At 38.1% G+C, this 21,735-nt stretch overlaps 1 pseudogene; it reads right to left on the bottom strand.

Moving 5' to 3' along the window:
* Positions 1–1,663: 1,663 nt before the first annotated feature.
* Positions 1,664–21,340, bottom strand: LOC121959590 (annotated as a pseudogene).
* Positions 21,341–21,735: the final 395 nt, after the last annotated feature.

The following is a 21,735-nucleotide window of genomic DNA, read 5'->3' on the forward strand; positions in this document are numbered from 1 at the left end:
TGCGTCAGTGTCGGGAACAGACTCGTTTCTACATTTCACTCTTTAGTTTCACAGTTAAAGGAAGTCCATTTTTGGAGACAAAAACAACCTAAATGAAAGGATGGGTTCACAATATTTAAAATATGCTTTTAAAGCTTTTATCAGGTGTTCTTACGTCGGCCCGGTCGTCAGGAGAAAATGTTGGCGCTGCGCGTTTCTGCAAACCATAGATACTTTTCAACTTATCAATGTTTCTAAAGTGAAACAGTATTCCAGCAGACTGTTTCCATCAGGAAGTGGATGAGAGATTATTACTTTTATTTGTTTTACTACTTTCATGTCTTAATTATTTATTTACTTGGTAAGTTATTTTTATCTATTTAAGTTTTTTTAAAAATCACATTTATTTATTTCGGTTAACCCACTGAGAGCTGGTTGAGACGCCTTTCACAAGTTATTTAACCCTTGAAACCCGAGCACATCGGTTTGATTTATCTCAAAAACAACGCAATGAGAAACTTGGCAACTCCAGCAAATTGCAAGATGTTAGGACTTAAAAATGACCAGAAAACTAGTTTAAAAAAAGAGGAAACTTTGGAAATTCTATAGAAAAATCTCCAGGAGACTATATTTATAATTATCACAACTATATAATTCACATAACATAACATAACAAACAACAAAACAGATTTTTTCTCAACTTTTTTAGGATTTTTTTGGGGGGGTGGTCATTTGCTTTTTTGCTTTTGTTATTTATTTCTCTTTTTTGCTTATTTTCAGGTCATTTTCTCATTAAAAAAAACTAATTTCCTGCAAATTTTTGGGCCATGTCTTGTTTAGTTGTTTATTGCTTTCTACCAATGTTTCTGAGAGAAGTCAAACCAATTTCCTTTTAAAGGGTTAATTTATAATATAAATACTATTGTTATTGTCATTGTTCTTTTTCGCGTCTGTGGGAACGTGCGACTGTATGAGGGCAGACACATCTGTGAAATGATGGACATGTTTTTACATACAGTTAATATTTCAATAAAAATATTAAATTAATCAACTGCACAATAACATGCAAATGTAACATTTTTGGGAATAGCAGAAATGCACAATGCCAAAATGTATTCTGGCAACTGGATTATGTTTGCGTATCTTTGTCCCTCATGGCAATCAGAGGATGAATGAAACTCCCGAATCTGGCCAAAAAACTCCAAATATGGCCACTTCTGGCTCCAACACTACGTCTATTATTTATAGCGTCTCTGGATGTGTCCATAAATGCAGCTGCAGACGAACTGGATCCCAACAGATTCACAGTGTGAAGAACAGAAGGAAACCTGCTGGGAAATGATCGTCCGTATGTAGAATCTTTTTTTTTCTCACATTTCATGTGATACAAAAGTCACGATTTCTTCCAAGTCCACTTGCAACAGCTCCGGTCGGGTCCAGCTTCTGTCCAGCTGACAGGACGCGTCACAACTTTGTTGGTTACTTGCAGCACGAATACGTGTAAAATCATCAGATAAGGTAGCTTGGTAAATGTTTGGAGCGTCCGTCTAAATGCCCGGAGTCTGCAGACACTCAGCGCTGCATCGTCGGCATAGAGACGGATGTAGCAGAGCTGTTCTGAAATGAGAGGGCTCACATTTCTTGGTGATCCACAGCAGACGCAACATTTAGAAAACACCGTGAGAATTTTAGAAACTCCTCATCATGCTCGTGTGTATCTCTGAGTCCGGTCAGAGTTTGCGTGTGCTGCGCAGAGACGGCTACGAGCCGGTGTTTTGGGAAAGGTTGATGCTCCCAGCGGAGAGGACGGGGAAGGCAAACGGGTCGACGGCTCCGTTCAGGGGGACTTTGGGGATCTGTGGAAGAAGAGAAGGAAACACTGATTATCCTGAGAATGGAAACCTTCAGATGGATCAGATATAGAAGGTCAGGGACACTTTATCACTCGTCATCTCTCCTGACAACTGAAGAGTTTGCAGATAAAACTAAATTGCTGGCTGACTTCTCAAAGTCTGCACATTTTCATGTTGCTCTAGTCGACCTCCTACATCTCCTATAAGGGTCGCCCTGGACAGCATATTTCCTCCTTGTTCACTGATGATCTAAATAAGTCGCTAAATGTTTCTCCTGTTGCGTTTTTTAAACATCGCCGCTGAGAGGGTCAATAAAGTCGGCACGTTAGTAGTCCTCTCCTCAGTCACCCTGTGACCTTAGATCGTCTTGTTTGTTTGTTTTTGGACGTGGAAATGTTGTTTTATTGCATAACATCCGTAACAGTGTCCCCTAAACTACAGTGAAAACACCGACAGACGGGAAATCTCGTCAATAGCAGGGAAAGAGTTAAAAAAAGAAAGACAATGGGTTAAACGCTGCTGCTGACTGATGACATGCTGTGGACAGATCCAGCAGTTTGACACGCAGCATGATGCAGTGTGTGTAGTACCGATGGAGCGAAACCATGGCAACACGGGCGAAACCAAAGCAATTTCTGCTTTTTATTATCGGCTCTATTTATCTGCCAAAAATTTTAACATCATATAATTCCAAGATTTAACAAAAATACATATTCTTGTCGAAATTTATGCCGTATGCATGAAAACGTAGAAAATGACGTCTGAAATAAATCTTCTCATTTCACAAGCGTGTGTGTGTTGGAGGAGGCTCATCAAAACAGAGCAAACACTGCCCGAAGGCCTGTATAATGTTTTCAAGACAAATTGCTACCACCTGGACAAAGACTCCACCTGAAATCTGAGCCACTTCTTCACAAATGAGTTGCTAATGTCGGCTTTTTTTACCTGAGCTTCAGTGCTCCAACAAAAGAACGACGACTGCAACGATCCGTTTTCAGGAGGATACTCGGACTGAACCGCTCCCAGTCCGGACCGCTCTCCGCTCAAATGAACCAAACTGATGTTGCCCAAATCTGTGCGGCCAGCTGCTGATGGCTGCGTCATCCCGTGGTTGATGAACGCCATGCCTGGACGCGGCGGGGCGAAGGAAGCGTTTGTGGTCGACCCTGCAGCAGCGTGCGCGGCTCCTCTGGAGCGTGAAGGTCCCAAAGGAGGCCCGTTCTGTCGGGCGGGAACGGCAGCAGCGCTCGGTATGCGACCTCTTTTTTCATACATGCAGCTGCCGGACAAGCGCTGCGTCTGCGGCTGGAACGGCTGAGCTGTGGAGTTCACGCCGCCTGGTGCGTGTGAGGAATGTGTCAGGGTGTGATGGTGAAAACTTGGTGGCAGCTGCTGTTGTCGCCACGCCGAAGGGCCCTGAAACTGTGAGCCTGTCGGCGGATACTGTGCACTTTTGTCCGTCACATTCGAGCCGAACTGCCGGCTGCTGTTGAGGATGTCGTTGGTGTTTTGAACTGATGGAAAATGTTGTGTCACTTGAGTTGAAATGATTTGTTCGCTACAGTGGTGATTGTTGTTGCTGCTGCTCGGCGGCCACAGCGAAGAGGCGTGTCCCTGCTGAGTGTTATGACAACGAGCGAGCGCCACATTGTGAGACACAACTTGAGAGTCGCCGTTTAGTCCGCTCGAACTCCCAACACCTCCAAGAGCAACTCCCAACTGAGTCTGCTCTGCGAAGCCAGGTTTCATGTCCGTCACTGGCTGCCACACGGTTGAAAACCTGTGATTCTGACCTTGGATGGACGGACCCGACCCCGCAACGTGATCGGAGCCGTGCACGCCCCCCCCAGTCTCCCTCCGCAGAGCCTCCTCCACATACGTGAACACGTCGTTGGCCAGGATGTGATTAAGTTCCCTCGATGCATCTTCCTTCTCTTCCGTCATCCTGGCGAGCGTGTTCTCCCAGTCCCGTAACTCCATCTCCTCCACTTCGAGCCCCTCTATCTCACCGATATCCCCCAAAATCTCCTCCAAAGAGTCAATTATGTCCGATGTGAGGTCGCCAGTGATCGACCTCTTCTGCGAGGCCTGGGTCTGTCCCGGCACGCTGAGCAGAGCGTGGCTGTCCATGAAGGCCTGCTCCAGAGACGCCTGGCGTTGTTCTTCGGGGTCGTCTGTTTGGGAGAAGATCTGGAGCGGGGGACTGGGTTTCAGAGGCTGCGTGTACACAGAGTGGTCCTGCCGACGGAGGGATCCCAGCAGGGAGGCGGGGTCCAGGGGTTTCTCCGTCGTGGGCGCCGTGGAGCTTGGTGCAGCGGAGTCAGGAGGACCTGGGATGGACTCCAGAGAAATGTCGTACAGGACGCCTTCACCGGTGGCGAGGTTGAAGGGGAGCTGCTGCCTCCTCTGCTGCAGGTGCTCCTCTCCTTCTTCGTTTCTGCAGAAAAACAGGAGCAACAAAAGGTTTATAATGACGCCAAAACTGTTTGTATTGTATTTAAATAAAGGTTTGGCGGCTAATGAATGAGTACATAAATGTACTCATAAAATCTCAAAAAAAACCTCAGTGCATATGAAAATTCAACACACTGTTTTGAAAAGTGGTAAGGAAGTTTATTTTATTTACCAGAGTAGGGGGCGGCTGAGGAAAAACGCATATAAACGGTGTTAGTTTGGAAATTTTTAAAGACAATATACCTTTAAAACGCAGTTGTGAGTTTTGAATACAAAATATAACCACTTCAAAACATTAACTGTCCCTCCAAAAATCCAAATTAAAAGACAAGACTAGCTGCCAAATCAAGTAACTGCCATGAAGTCGGGACGGTCCACCATCACAGGCGCTGCAGCCTGTCTTAACTGCCTCATGCCACTGGATCAGGGTTTTATGTGTATGCAAATTATTTTTATCTGGCATTTCTGCACCATTTAATAACAAAGATTTGTTTCCAAAAACCCTCCAATAATAAGATAAAATGTAACCTGGTGCAAAAAAAAGTTAGTGTTTTCCCTCCCTCAAAAGATCTGAACAAAAAGAGGGAATTTCGTACTAAAAAACATTGTGACTTTAGAGTAAATCAACTTGAGTTCTCCGAATCAGCTACTGAGGTCTCATAAAAATAAGATACATTTAAACAGAAGAAAGTCTGTGGATTTTCCTTCATAACTTACATCAGAAGCAAATCTGAGAGGGCTCTCTGAGACAGCGATCAGCTGTTTTTACGCTCATGTGGGTACCGGATTATTGTTCATGTAGATTTGGAAATAGCAAAGCTTTTAAGAGGACAACGTACAGAGAGGAAGTGGAAATGACACCCTTTAACAGTAAAAGCTGATGCTTACGTGAGAGCTTTCTGCCGAGCGATGATGAAGTCCGGTCTCCCTCCCTTGAAGACGACTCTGGCGTTGGCCTGAACCCACAGCCAGTGTCCTGTTTTGGTGAGCAGCCTGAAGAACGTGAAGCCGCTGTCTCCGGTCTTGATCACTGAGGACACAGATACGCAGTTTAAAGATGGCGGTTTAATTTATGTAATTGTACTGCAGTTTTTTTTTGTTTTTTTTAACAGTTATTCATTCATAAATCGCCTTTTGCATGTAAATTTGTGTTTAACTTCCTGTCCTTTTTTAAAAAAAATCATTTCATCAACGTTATTATTATTATTTCTATTATTTTTTGTCACTGCCATATATTTCTTTTGGAGAAAGTTCAGTTGTTTGTACATTGTATTGTATGTTTAAATATATAACTGCTCAAAACTAATAAATACATGTTTAAAAACGTTTTAAAAACAGCACAGAGGAGCAGAAAGTGTGATGCACGTGTGTCTTGCAGGAAAACTCACTGCGGAGGTGATTGTCGGCGCAGTACATCATGTCAGCGGCGTGGATGAACTGATAGCCGGAGCCTGTTGTGACCAACTCGATCTCCGAATATCCTAAAACCAGCTTCCCTCTAACAACAAACACACAAACATAAAGAGTTAAAGAGGCCGAGAATCCTCAGTCTTACGCTGAGAGAATAATCCGAGATGCCGACCTGGTGTCGATGCCCACAGGAGCGAAGTCCATCCTGTGTTTGGTCTGGAAGATGAGGGTCTTGGTGCGGATCTCCATGACTGAAGGAGGCTGAACAGGAGTGGCGATGGCGAACAGAGCCAGCTGAGGAGGAGCGGCGGTCCCGTCAGGCGCCGAGTTCCCCTGCAAGTGCAGATACTTCAGACGTCCGGTGAAGTTCAGAGCCTGAAAGCAGAAGAGAAACACTTTTAAATTTAAAATATCAATGAACTCTTTAAAACCTGGAGCAACATCACTTGTGCTGCTTTCAGACGCCTTTTATTTAAAGCTTTGAACCCTGAGCAAATTAATTTTAAATTTTAAAATTAAAAAATGAATTTTAAAAAAGGCAATGAGCAACTTGGCTGCAAGAAATTAGTAGATTTGTCAAATTATTCTTAAAAAGCTAAGGAAAAATATAAACGAGAAAACTATATTTATAGTCATAATTACATATTTATGTTAAAAATACATATTTTCAGGTAATTTCTGTGTGTTAAAAAAAAAAAAACATTTTTAGGAAATGAAGGTAATGGGCAACTTGACAAGAGATGTGCACAAATTTTAAGAAATTAGTAGATTTAGAAAAAAAAAGGAAAATATTTTGGGAAAAACAGAAAAAAGATGGAGAATTTATTAGAACTAAACCTATACTTATAATTAACATAATTACATATTTTAAATTAACAGGAAATATTATAATTTTAAAGATTTTTTTGGGGTCATTTTTTTACTATTATCTTTTTCTCCATGTTTCTGAAAGACATTGAGCCAGTCTGCCAGGTTTCAAAGGGTTAACAAAAGGCTTTTTCTATTTTGTTGATCATAAATGAGTGAAGTATCAGCTTTTCATTGTAGTTTTAGCAGCTTGTTTTCCAAACTATTTTACCAGGAATCCAGAGGTGTTGTCCAGCAGGCAGCGGAGGCGACAGCAGAAGCTTCTCTCGAGGAACAAAGAGTTTTCTGGAGGGACGTACTGAGGCAGCAAACTCACGGAGCTGCTTCCAGCTTTACCGCTCGCCGGCTCGTCTGCAGAGAAACGACATTCAGCTCAAACTGCTTCGTTTGTCGAATCTCTCAACTGACAAACAGACAGAGAGCAATATTTGGCTTTTTCTATTGATTTAATCCATCAAAGTAGTTGCCAGTTAATTTTCATTATGTCTTATCAGAGCACACTTTTTGTTTTTAATTTATAAAACTTTTATTTTTTTTATTTAGAGACTTTACAATGTACATGTAAAACAAATATTTATCCTCTGGCAACTGTAACAAGTGTCAAATCAAACCATTATTAATGATTATAAAAATAAATAATAATAATAATAACAATAATAATAATAATATAACAACAATAATAATAATAATAAATAATAAAAAATAATAATAAAATAATAATAATAAAAATAAGAGATTTTTGTTTTAATTTTCTTTCCATTATTTTAATTATTTCTTTGTTGTATTGTGTTCAATTTTATTTATTCAATTTTATTATCTTTTTTCTGCTGTTTTTTTCTGTAAAGTAACAAAAAATTGTAAAAAAAAAATGTTACAAAAATGTAACAGAAGAAATAACTGATGCCAACTGTAAAAAACAAAATAAGAATGTGTGAATATATATATATATATACACATATATACATGTATAAGTCAAAAGAAATATATATCTGGATAAGATAATAATACTTAAAATAGCATGACTTTATAGGATTAAAAAAAGAATTGTTAAAGGCTAAATAAGTTTTTTTTAAAAAAATATTAATAACAGCTAAAGAATGAACGAAAAAAGGAGGGCGATGCTTGAATGTCAGTTATCAGGTTAAACAGTTACAGGGTTAATGTAAAGAAGGGTACACTTCCTTTAGAGTACAACCTGAATGAAACAGCTTTCATATTTGTGACGGGTGGATTTCGATGAGTTAAATTCGTACCTTCTGCTCTCAGGTGTGAGCGCGAGTCGCCGGGGTTGAGGGCGAAGTGGAGCTGACATTTGAACATCTCTCTGTCGTCCATGTGAACGAGATCGAGCACGCTCTGCTGCACCACGTCAGACTGGTGACAGACGGGAGGAGGAGCTTACGTTTACTGCAAATACTCTACCCAAGTACTATTATGAAGTACTTTGCTTCTATTTTATGCTACTTTATACGTCTACTCGACCACATTTGATTAATTTCAAACGTGTAAAAAAAAGAAAATAGAGAAATGATTTTACAAAGAAGCCGACAAACAAAAAAAGTAATATATGCAGACACTGAAAAAAATTTATAAAAAATTTTTACTCCGTTACAGTTTTTTGAGAATTTATGATCAGAAACTGCTTTATTTAGGGTTTTAATTAGGGTTACACGTACAAGCCTCGTTTTTTTTTGGTGCATAACACAAAACAAGTGAAGCAAAAAAAAAAAAAAAAAAAAAAACAATATAAAAAACACATGAAAGATGTTTTTAAAATGAAAAAAGCTGCACAGTTTAAAAACTATATTTTTTTGTTAATACTTCTGTACTTTTACTGCCATATTTTGAATGATTTTAAATTCCTTTTAAATGATGTAAAAAAAAAAAACTTTAAAAAATGTGTGTTCATAAATACAGAAAGTTTCCACATTATTTAGAAGAAATTCTAAAGTGTAAATGTACTTAATTACCATATTTATGAACACACGTTTTAAGTTAATGACTCGTGAAAATAAAGTTGTTTGAATTTTTTTCACATTATTTAAAAGGAATTTGTTAAACTGTAGTATTGACACTTTTTCAACCCTTTAATTTTTCCTACATTTCAATTTATTTCTATTTTTTTTTACGTACCATGGTTTTTATTCACTGGTTTTATATTCGTTTTTTTTTTCTGAATTTTATTTTGCTTTTACTTTCTTTTTACTGACTCATGGTTTACTCTTATTTTTATTTTGCTTTTACTTGTCTTGTTTTAATTCCTTTTTTTTCGTGCTGAGCACCGTTGTCACTTTATCGTGATAATTCCCGTCCTGTGCTGTCGATTATAAGTGCAAAAAAAGGAGTCCGACTCATTCACTGTAAACTTAATCTACATACAGGTATAAATAAAGTTCCCTTACTTTAAAACTCTGTTAAAAAGAAAAAAATATTCACTCTGTTTTACCTGATGGAAGCCCAGGAAGTCCTGGATGGTCGGAGACGTGTAAAAAAGACGGTTCCATCAGTCGTCACCACCAACACAAAAAACCATTTAAAGCCTGCGGAAATAACAGAAACACAAAAATGACAAACATCCGAACGGAAAAAAACATATATATACATATAGAAATAAAAACACGTGTAATCCCGGTGTCGAGTTGTCGTACCTGCAGGAGGAGTTCCCCCTCCGAAAAACTGACTCCGTCCAGAGACGGCGTGTGTCCATTTCTGCCGTTTGCAGAAACGAGAGGAGCCGACCTCACGTGCCTCTGGAGCGCCGCTGCAACACGCAAAACAAAATCAGTCAAAAGAAAACTTCAGAAGTTCATTTTTGTTGTCCAGTAAAAAAACTATTGCTAAAAGGAAAAAAACTGAACTCATATCATGGTGTCTTTAAAGTGGTCTGAGCTTATGACGAGCTCTGAAATAATTTCAGTTCATCCAAAAAAAAACGTTTTCTCACTGTTACATATTTTATGTTTAAGAAATATAACATCCTGCATCTTATATAGGGTCGATTTTTATCCCTGTTTTTTAACCTTTGGCCTTTTTTTCTGTCTTATATTCTCATTTTTTAGATGCAAAACTTTCTTTTAAAACACACATTTGTTGTGTGTTGCATAAAGAAACCTGAAAACTAAAACTAATGAAAGGATGGATTTAAGGATGTCCTTCAGATTTTAAGACATTTCTAGGATTTTAGAAGGTTCACTGGATTTCAGAACATTTCTAGTATTTTAGGACATTTTGAGGATTTTAGGACGTTTTTAGGATTTTTGGGACATGGCTCTAATTTTAGGCCGTTACCAGAATTTAAGGTCATTTCAATGATTTTAGGACTTTTTTTTAAGAATTCAGGACATTTTAGGATTTCCAGACATTTTGTAGCATTTCTAAACATTTCTAGGATTTTAGGACATTTCTAGGATTTTAGGACACGAGGGCTTGAATTGCTGCATCCTTGCGAATGTGTCACTGGTTTATTTGTGGAACAAAAGATGAGCGAAGATGCCAAACGCAGACAGCTTTCACCTGCACGTGCAGAAATGATGAGTGTGCTTTCATGTGTAAAAATCTGCAGTTTTCGTGTGTTTGTGCAAGAAAAAAAGGCAGATTTTACACATAATTTGCAAATTAAATAAGCATGAATTACTGTCCAGAAATTCTTTCAACATGAGTCCGTTTTTATTTAGGTCAAACAGGACGGAGCAGCTTTTTTTTTTTCTGTTGTGTTAAAAAATAAGTGAATCTAAAGCAAAATGTTGTGTAATCTAATCTGCGATCGTTGGCTTCCAGTCAGCTCAGCAATACCTCCTTTCCTCTCCGTACAGTAATGACTGTGTGGCACGCTAAACAAAATCTTCCCCCTCGCCCTCCCACCACCCCTCCACCCCCTTTTTCAAACAAACCCGCTGGATCTGCAGGAATTCGCCCTGTCATCTCGGTCAAGAGCTGCTTTCTGCACAACTCCCAAAGAATCTGCAGTTTGTTATTACAGCGTGAAGCGAGAGCGACTCAGGGGGTCCGCTCAGACCGCTGCGGTGCATCAACACGTCGTCAAGTGTTAAACTCGGCGTGACGTCGAGGGGTTGGACACAACGTGCAACACAGAAAAGTGATGTTTAAACACTGAACAAATTCGACAGTTTTACCAAAAAGGTCTAATTTAACCTGAATGTGTAATCTGACCTCCCCTCCTCCCTTCACTTCCATCCTTTCCTTTCCTGCCTCCCTTCCTCTTCTCTCCCCCTCTCCTCTCCCCTCTCCCCGGCTCCTGCTCGGCGCTGTGCAGCTTTAAAGGAAGAGGGTTCACACGCAGAGTCAGTGCACCTCCACAAAGACGAGGAGGAAACCTGCATCGCCCACACCATCACACACACATCAAACTGTGTCTACAGAGTTCATACACACTTTTACCATCTTCTATGACTTTCTCATGATTTTGACACTAATGTTGTACCCTTGGTGTTGTTTTTTTTTTTAAAATTTTGGCCGTCTTTTATAAAAGATTTTGCAGATTTTTTCTTTTCTTTGAATGTTTCTTTTTCTTCTTTTAAATCTTAGGTTTTTTTGCCATGTTTAAGGAAAAAAAAAATGCAGATTTTGTTTTTCTTTAAAAAGTTTTTTAGGTGTATTTTTTTCTTTAAAAAATTGATCAATTTCTTAAAAGTGATTTTTAAAGAATAAAAAAAGTGTGTGTTTTTTTTGTAATTTTAAAGATTTTTCAAGGGTTTGGAAGGAATGTTTTGTTAAAAAAAAAAAAAAAAAAATAATAATTTAAAAAAAAAAAAAACAATTTTTGGCGATTTTAAAAACGAAAAAAAAACATTTGTAATTTTGTTTTTTTAAATGTTGGTGATTTTTTAGAAAAAACAAAAACTGAAACAATGTTAAGATAAAAGTCAGAATCACATAAAAAAAAACCAAATCCGACCAGTTAACTCGTTTTTTTTTGATTTTGAAGCGCTCATGTCTCACTAAATATAGACCATACCATGCCTAAACTGCTAATACTTTGTAAATTGCAGCTAATAAATCTGTGCAGATTTACTGCAGCGATATCAGCAGCTCTCAGTTTACAGCAGCCGACAGGCTCATTTCTGCGTATCTTGCACCCAGACTGCTCACATTCGTCACTTCCTTCCTGCGCTCGGAGGTGTCAGACTGCACTAACCGACTGTCTGCGGAGGAGACGAAATGCTCTGTCTGGTTTGGGGTTCGGTTAGGGTGAAGCTGTTGGTTAGGAGCAGGCAGCCTGGTCGGGTAAATAGAGGTTTATAGGTTAGAGGTTGCTGTGGTACGTTGTTTTTTTTTGTGGTTCTGGTATCAAAGATGTGACTGTGATCTCATTTGAGATATCGGAGACAGAAAAAGTTGAAAAGCAACAACATCAGCCTCCACGAACAAGCCAGCAAGCATGTGATGCAGAGGAATTTACAAGTGTCACGCAATAATCTGCTTTTTCACACAAAACTGCCCGCCAGCAGAGTGAGGAGAAGCAGTGCAATTCTGAGCTAGAAAACCAAAAACAATGACCTGAACTTGGCTATAAAAGGCTCAACGGAGCTTCAGAGTCAGGCAGTGGTGGGACATAATAATGGATATAGACCAGGGATGCTAAACTTGCCTTGTTTGGGGGGCCACTTTTCAAGCCAGGGGCCAGACGCAGCAGCCCCATACGTGTTTCTAAGATTTAAGACATTTCTATGAATTTAGGATTTTTTTTTCGGATTTTAGAACATTTTATTCAAGGATTTTAGGATGTTTTCCAGGATTTCAGGACATTTTCTCTGATTTTTGGACATTTCTAGGATTTTAGGATATTTCTATGATCTTAGGAAGTTTCTCACATCTTAGGGCATCTCTCAGATTTTTAGGGCATTTCTATGATTTTAGGATGTTTCTCGGATTTTAGAAAATTTCTAAGATTTTAGGACATTTCTTGAATTTCAGGACATTTCTGTGGTTTTAGGACATTTCCAGGAACTTCGGACATTCCTAGGATTTTAGGACATTTCTCAGATTTTAGGACATTACTAGGACTTAAGGACATTTCTATGATTTTACAAGACTTCTAATATCTTAGAAAGTTTCTCAGATTTCAGGACATTTTCTGTGATTTTAGGAGATTTCTGGAACTGCAGTAAATTTCTAGGACTCTAGGATTTCAGAACGTTTCGAGAATTTTAAGATGTTTCTGGGATTTTCGGACATTTCTCGGACATTAGGACATTAGGGGCTCAGCTAGGTCCTGATATGTACTACAAGTAAAAAAATAATTCCCAGTGTGAATCACTGTATTTTTGTTGTGAACTAAAAAAGGGTTATGGGGCCCACCAGGCACTCTATCAGCGATCCGTTTCGGCCCGAGTGCCGTACGTTGATTATCACCGACCTAAAATATCAAACAAAGAGAAATTGCGCTGCATTTCCTGTTTCTTGATGAATAATTTGAATTTCTGCATCTTGAATCTCTATCAGGTTACGATTATTTTCTGACATTGAATGCACAAAAGCATCAGCAGCGTCTCTGTCGCGTTCATGACTCAGCAGAGCAGATCCGACTCGCAGCAAAGTGCAGCTGGAGGCCGAGTTAATGACGGCGCTGACCTCGCTCTAACCTCGTTATCCACAAACACAGGAAGCAGACACGAACTGCCAGCTCTCCGACCCCTCCCCGTCGCTCCCTGTGGTGTTAGACTTCCTGAGTGGTTCAGACTCTGGACTCTGTTGCTACGGTGACATGGGTTCACCATGGTAACCCCCGGTGATGGCAGCAGCAGCAGCATCACCTGGGACTCATTCACCGGAGGAAACAACAGACGAGTCTCAACCTTCCTGCACTCACACACCTTAGTTTTCTTTTACTTTACACTCATTTTCTCCTCATTTCGTTTGCAGATCTGTTGACTTTATGCACATTCACCCGCAAACAGATAAATAACCATGCAATTTTTCAGTTTCATGCACTATACTCGTTGTTGATTTAGCATTTTTGGCAGGACTTTATTGGCCACGTCTTTAACTTTTGTAACAAATTATCTTGAGATGTGCTTTGTGTATCGGCCGTTTGTTTGCAAAAATTTGAAATCAAACTTAAATCAAACAATCAAAGGGCCACTGATGCACCATATTTTTGCTCTTGACGGTGCTTCAGTTGTGTTTTGCATCTTGATTTGGACAGAGATTTTATATTTTTTAGCTGTGTGGGTTAGGGGTTGCTTTGTGGACAGATTTTTTTTGAAAATGAAGGAGTAAAAACCTGGACTCAGCTTTTAAGAGCTTTAAGACAGCTCAGTCTTGTTTTATTTTTAACTTGCTTTTTCTTTTTTTTTTTTAAAACTAATTTTCAGGTAATTTTTCTTGTACTTTTTATTCATTTCTTGATGAATAAATTTCCTTCATCCCATGTTTTTGAAAGCCACTTTGCCCTCGTTTCAAATCCTTATTTAAATTTTATTTATTCTATTGACTATTATTTTTTACATTTAAGTCTGTTTCACAGTTTTACTACTTCCTGTCATTTTATTATTTTATTTTTTTTTTTTTTATTTTATTATATTATTATTATTATTATTATTATTATTAATTATTTATAATTTACTTTGTGCTAATAACCTTTCATTTACTTACTTTACTTTGCTTTAATTTACTTTTATTTACAGGTTGAGTATTTTATTTTATTTATATTTATTATTATTAGTATTAGCATTTTCCTCAGTTCCTGGTTTTAATGAGTACTAATGAGTGCACTTTTTTACCAATTTCTTGCTAATTTTTGGGTCATTTCTTCTTTTGTTGCTCTTTAAGTCTCAAAGGGGTTAAGCAGCCCAAGAAGAAAGTCTTGTTTGCGTGAATCCATATAAACTTAACCAAACAACGTATCACATAAACCGCACGTCCCTGTTTTTGTTTCCTAACAAAAGACCTCGGAGATCGCGTGAGGAGCGTATGAAAGTTTGGTGTTTATTTTTAAGGCTTTGTTCGGCATCGACCATAATGGGCCTAAAACATCAGGCCCTGAACAAACATCCTCCACAATCAGAGGAAGCTGCTGAGGAAGATTAGATGGAGAATTCAGAATCCAGGAGCCACGGAGAGGTCTTTTCTCGAAAAAACAATGAAAACTGAGACGCTTTCATTCTGGGGAATTTCGTGATCGACTGTGTTTTTAGCCACGTTTGGTCCGAGCTGAAATATCTCTGCAACTATTAGACGGACTGACATGAAATTTTGTGCAGAAATTCGTTTTACCAAGAGGATGAATCCCTCTGACTGCGACTATATCCTGACTTTTTTCCTCGGGCTCCACCGTGAGGTTGACATTTATACCAACTTTGTTAATCCTTAGACTTTTTATCTGGTGCCATCTGGTCAAAGTTTGACTTATTAAGCTTTGGGCAGTATCACAGTATCACAGTATCACAGTAATCCAGGGTATTTAAAAAACCTGAAGGTATATTTTTCAATACAGGGAGCTCTTTCAATTAAAACTCATTTTATGTAGTGCACAGCACGCACCGCCAGTTTAGTCTCCGGTCTCTAATAGTAGAACAGGCAACTGTGTTGAAAGACGCTGCAACACTACCTTGAAAAGCAAGCAATGCAAAAATGTCTAGGGAAAAAAAAAAAAAAAATCGGGAAAAATTGTATTTTTAATTATTAAGTACAAAATTAAAAAATAACGTTACAGAGTTATATAATTTTTTAAGCCTTTATTATTATCTTTTCAACATCTTGTTTACTTTGTTTTTAACATTTTCATGTAATTTATAAAAAATATATATCTAAGGACCAAAAAAGAAAAACGCTAGGAAAAACTATATTTATAATTATAATTATAAATTATAATAATTATGAAGTTTTTAAACTTATGTAACAAGTTATTTTTTTTTTGAGGCACTAAGGCAATAAGCAACTTGGTAATAAATGTTCCACAAATTAATAAATTTTAGAAATATTTTTAAGCAAGCTCAGGAAAATATTGAGGTAAAAAACCTTAATATAAATAATTAAGATTTTTTAAATGATTTTACGAAATTATACTATTTTTAAGGGACTATTTTTCTTGTTTTTTTACTAATTTCGCTTTGTTTTATTACCTTCTTTCAATATTTTTATTTTTTTTTTTTTTTTTTACAAAATTATCAGGTAAGTTTCTTGTAAAAACAGCGATTCTGCAAAAACCATCTTCCCTGTATTTTTTACGTAGTGTCATATGAGACGGATTTATTGTCAAAAACAGCGATTCAGCAAACAGCCTTTGTCTGTGATTTTGACGAATCAAAGTTTAGGAGGAGATAACGATGCGATGCACGGCGGGACGGGGACAGAGCGCGCCGATGCAGATATAAACCTCCATCTGATGGGCTTCGTCTCGTTATACTTCACCTCTCAGCTCTCTTTCTGTTTGGAGCTCACTCACTTTTCTGTAAACACTGTATTAAGTTTGATAAGTATAAATAAAAACATATCTAAAACCACATATCTATTATGGGTGGTTATATAATAAATAAAAAACAGCGTGAAGCTGCATTCACAAACACTCTGCATCTGCGTCGCCTTGTCAAGCAGCCCTCATGTCATGCCGGCGTGCCGCAGAGCCTCCAGCCCTCCTCTTCCTCCCTCTGCAACCCCCTCTGCTCCGTCAACAGCAGCGATCAGCCGGCCGATAGCAGCCAAGAGAGGCACAAACAGAGGAAAGACCAGCTGGACTCCTTTGGTGCAAAATTAGTTTCAGCGATGGCACCAGTAAGCGTGTAATTTCATGTAACTATAGGGACTCTTTTTACGTGCTTTTCATTCTTCATTCTTTGATCATTTTGGCTGTGTTCGTGCAGATGGCATACATTTTGGCAAGATTGTGTATTTTTGTTTAATTTTTGAAGTTTTAGCTCAGCTCCTACAATAAGTTTGAAAACACACTGGAAACTAAAAAAAAAGTTTAAAAAACCTTAAAAAAAAATGTAAAAAGTGCCATTCAAAGTGCAGTTTTTGATCCCACAGGATTGGGCATATTTTATTTGGCACATGAAGAAAATGCATTCATTTCCAATTGGTGCACTGTCACAATTAATGTTGCTGCTAATCACTGACATATCCCAGACTGTCATCATCAAAAAAAAAAACTTTTTGCATGTAGTATATCTAAAAAACAGTGGCATCATGACAAAAACCTGGCATTTACAGGGTTAAAATTCTGAATATTAATGAATATTTGATATTTATGATTAGGACTGATGATAGTTTAAAAAAAAACTCAAGAAAGGAGAAAATAATATTATTAATAAGCGCATTTTGAGTGCAGAGTGATGCAAGTGTGGGACCTTACGGTTAAAGGGATAGTTTGGATTATTTGAAATTGGTGTGTATGAGGTATTTAGTGTTTTACACGTCGGTTTTAAGCCACAAACTGCCATCTTTGAGTCTGTGTGTGTGTGTGTGTGTGTGTGTGTGTGTGTGTGTGTGATCAGCGTCAGAATAAGGGCCTACTGTTCTCTGTCCGCCTGTCTCGTGTTTCTTTACGTAGAGTCCGATCTGCGCCTGCAGCACACTCTCCTGTTTCCCTCCCAGCAGGGACACTATTCATTATTCACAGTGTCAGGTTCCCTCTCCGACACCACACACACTCACGGCGGGGCCGCCACAAAAATGTCCACAGCTGCATATTTGCACACCCACACACACACTCTGATCCCACATATGTTGTCTTCTCACTTTCAATATTTTCAGTCACCACCAGCAGTGCAGCAAGTATTTCGATCACTTTCTTAGGTAAAAGTACTAATACCACACGGTCCAAACTGAAAAAACCCTAATATTCTCGAGCGATTTCAACAATGTTTTTAAACCTTTAACACCTGGGTAAACATCTGTTTTTTGTGCAACATTCAGATGCTTTAACCAGCGTTTTAATCTCTGAAACCAGAGAAAAATTGTTTTTATTTCTTTCAAAAACCACAGAAAAAAAAAACCATAACCAGCTACTTGGCGATAAATATCCCGCAAACTGCTTAAAAAAAAAATTAAATTAAAATTTTTTTAAAAAGTAAAGAGGAGACAGTGATATAATCTGAAAAATTTGCTTGGGGGATTATTATTTATCCAAAAAAAAAAAAAAAAAGTGGGAAAAAATGTCCAGAAAAACCTTATTTGCAGTTCTCTCTTAATCATTTATTTAAAATTATGCTACAGAAAAAAATTAATTTTTTAAACATTTTCTTGAGGTCATTTTCTTGCATTTTGATTGTTTCTTTTTTTTTTTTCCTTTTGCTTATTTTCAGGTAATTTTCCTGTAAGTTTTTATGAATTACTGTCTAATTTTTGGGCATTTTTTTTGTAAGTTGTTACCTTATATTTTTAAAAATATTAAACAGGAAAAGCAGCAGATCTGCACATTTGTGAGGCCTGAACCATTAAATCTTTTTTGCATGAAAAAACAAAACGAATATAAAAAATATTTACCATTTAATTTCCTGTTTATAGACTCCAATTGTTTCACTTCAACATTTTCACTTTTGTACGGAAAAATCTTAATTTTTAAAATAACTGTCAGATAAATGTAGTGCGACAGAGGTATGAGATGGCATACGAGGAAAATACTCAAGTACAAGTACATCAAATTTGTACTGAAGTGCAGTACTTGAGTAAATGAGTTACTGTATAAACCCATGTGGCGGAGGTCACTGACCGTGGAAGTAACTCTTGACCTTGAGGTATCCCACACTGAGCCGGAGCACTGACAGTTTGTCCAGGCGACCTCTGACCTCCTGGGAGAACGGCAGCATGTCGGTGAGTCGGTCCAGTTCGCCGTTCAGACGGTCCCGGTGGCGTTTGGACGGATTGGTCTTCACAGGCGGAGGCTTCACGCTGAAACAACACAAAGAGTTGTTGAGTGATTTTTTTTTTCCTGCTAAAACACTTTTTCGCTTCTCGAAAATCGACGAGTGTGGGAGTTTTTTTGGTACCAGGTAGGTTTTCATATCCTGTACGTGGATGTAAGAGATACTGATGCTCTGACTGTTCCTGCTCATGAAAACAATATGCCTGTTTGAAAAAATTCCACTGTTTGAATTTCTGAGAGACGCTGCTGCGGGTTGCTGCCCAAATAAACTGAGAACCACATCAAACGAAGCGTCGAGAGGCCGAGAGCGTGGCTCATACTTCTGTTATTACACGACTGGAAAACACTCCGAGTTTCAGCATTTAGCACGCTCACTCACGTTTAGTCTGTGTGTACAAGAAACACCCGAAATATTAGATTTACTCATTATTGAAAACCACAAAGTTAAGTGGAAGAAGCGGAAAATTTTATGTACTTGCCGCCACTTTTTACTCCACTGCTAACAGAGACGGAGTTCATTAAATGTGATGTTTTTCGTGGAGATTGGATACATTTTGGCAAGATTGTGTATTTTTGTTAATATTTGAATTTCAGCTCCTACAATAAGTCTAAAATACACTGTGGAAACTAAATAGTTACATTCAGACTGTTCAGGTCAAAAAAATGCTCCATTGAAAAAAAACCCATTCAAACTGACATTTTTGATCCCACAGCCATCAGAGCAGAAAAACAGGACTTGTATTATTTCTGGGTGTCATTTTGTCATTTTGACTATTTTCCACCTGATGAGGTCATTTTGACCATATTTGGCATATGGAGGAAATACATGCTGTTTCCACGAGGAGACCTGTGACAATATCACAGTTCATCCGACAGCCGTTTAAAATATTTCAGTCTGGATTAAAAATGTTGGAGCGACGCCTGCTGAAGCTAACACGGCTAAAAACAGAACAAACATATTCGGAGCAGAGCAGCCAAAAACAGAGTTACGTCATGATTTTGAGATGACTGTTGATCTTCCACCTGGCCTGCACCGTTATTACTACAAATTACCACAATGTAATTCCTCTCCGACGTGTCGGGACACGCAGCGGCCCCGTGAGCCATTCCTGCCTGACTGAACGCAGATCTGAGGGCAGAGATGGAGGGAAGAGGAGAGGCAACGAGGCAGGCGAGAGAAAACACCAGAGACGAAAAACATCAGAGCGGAGAGAAAAATTTAGATCTGAGAAATGTTATGATTTTATATTTAAAAATACCCACACGTATATATTTTACTCTGTTGGAAACACTTTGTTGCAGCTCAAAGTTTGGACCTTGCAGAAACATGTTTTTAGAGACAGAAACAAGTCACAAGTCATAAGTAAGTCTCAAAATTTTGCACTCAAAAAGAAAAAAATCTGAGTTTTAAACTATGAATTTGGGTCCTAAACAAGTCACAATGCACCAAATGTTATGCCATTTTAAAACAAAGTATTTTTTCTAGACTACCACAGAGTTTTTGTGCCAAAACAAAATAATCTTTAAAAGTATTTTTTTCCAACTGGCGCTCAGTAATGTAATTTTAATTCTTCATGGTTCTCACCTGCGACTTGACTGGATGCTGTCATTTCGGGACAATTAGTGTTCAAGTCCGAGTCAAGCTTTTTGATTTCTTTTTTTAAAAATGTATAAAAATGCAATTAGCATGTTAGCAAGGGATGTCCCATAAATTAAGAGAAATGAGGACAAGGTGACAAGATTTTTTTTTTTTTTTTTTTTTTTTAAATCTTGAAAAAAATCTTGAAAAAAAATTAAATAAATATGCATATATATATAGTTTACCTTTTTTTGCTTAATTTCAGTAAATTTTCTCATATTTCATTACACATGTTACAAAAATGTCAAGAAAACTATATTTACATTTACATATTTATAATTTTAAATACTTACAAATATAATTTATATAATTATAAATATTACAATAATACAACAATATAAAATATATTATAGTAGTAATTATTAACTTTTTATAAACATTTTTTTGTTTGTTTACCTTTTTTTTGGCCAAAATTTCAGTTAATTTTCTCCTAATTTGTAAACCATGTTACTGTCACAAATCAAGCCAATTTGCTCAAGTTTCAAAGGGTTAAAAAACAGAACTTCCAGCACTGCCACAAAAGTACACAAAATATCTCAAATTGGCAACTCCTCAATGAGTAATGTTGCAGTATATTTTTGCATACTTGTATGGCCTGTAAGTGTGATTCTGAATACAGGACTTCACCTGTAAGAGTACTTATACACTATGGTATCGATGTGTTTTGAGTAAGTAAAAGTATTTCTCCCACCATCACCTGCTTGACCTTATCTGGCCTTGACGTCATCACCTTCGCGTGACACTTGCTGCAGGTAGACTACCTGTCCCCCCGTCCCGGAAATCATAAATCACCAAAATAAAACGACCTGAATGACTGCTGTCTCGGTGGATACACGAGGTGAGTGTAAAATTGGCATAATAATTATAATTACGCGGTAATTATGACAGTGGTGATGGCTTATTGATCAAACCGCAATGACCCGTAATAACCCCGCCAACGGTGCACAGTTCAGGCCTGTTTCATAGCCCGAGGAGACACAAAAACAACATTTTTAATGTCCAAAACTGACCTTTTCTGAACGGGTTTCTTCCTCCTCTTCACCGCGTACACCCCTCTGTCCCCCGGCATGGTGCTGCTCCGGTTTCCTCCTCAATTTTCTCCTGACATTCACTTCAAAATTTTAAAAAAAGGCATAAAAAGTTTGGTTTTCTTTAGCGTCCAGACACACCCTGTATGTTTACCTCCACCAAAGCTCCTTTAAAAAACAGGTGATTTCACTAAAACGCGGCTCAGTCGGACACGGGACTGAAATAATCCAGATTCATGGAGTCTGGCAGCATTTTTTGGAGACGCTGTGTCTGTCGGAGACTCGTTTGAAGAGTCACAAACTTTTCAAAGGAAGTTCAGAAACACACACACCAGACAGTCCTCCTGTGTGTCTGCCCCCGCTGCAGCCAATCAGAGCCTCCGTAACATCCGCGCAGCTTTGCGTCGACGCCTCTGATTGGTCAAAACTTCTCCTTTGTTTCTCAACTGTAAAAACACAAAAACTGTACATGAAAAAGTACTTTTTTTTAATTGTGGGTTGTTAAAAAAAAGTTGTTTCTTTCAAGTTCAGATTTAAAGTTATAGTGGCAGCAGCAGCAACACTTTCCATCGACATAGTCTTGTTTTTCAAGGTTAAGATTTTTTTTTTTTTTACCTGAAATCGTGACTCCATCCTGTGGAGGTTAAAGTCATCACAGGTTAACTGCTGGTAAATAAAATA

This window comes from Plectropomus leopardus, chromosome 20, assembly GCF_008729295.1.
Source record: "Plectropomus leopardus isolate mb chromosome 20, YSFRI_Pleo_2.0, whole genome shotgun sequence".
NCBI classification, from domain to species: Eukaryota; Metazoa; Chordata; class Actinopteri; order Perciformes; family Serranidae; genus Plectropomus; species Plectropomus leopardus.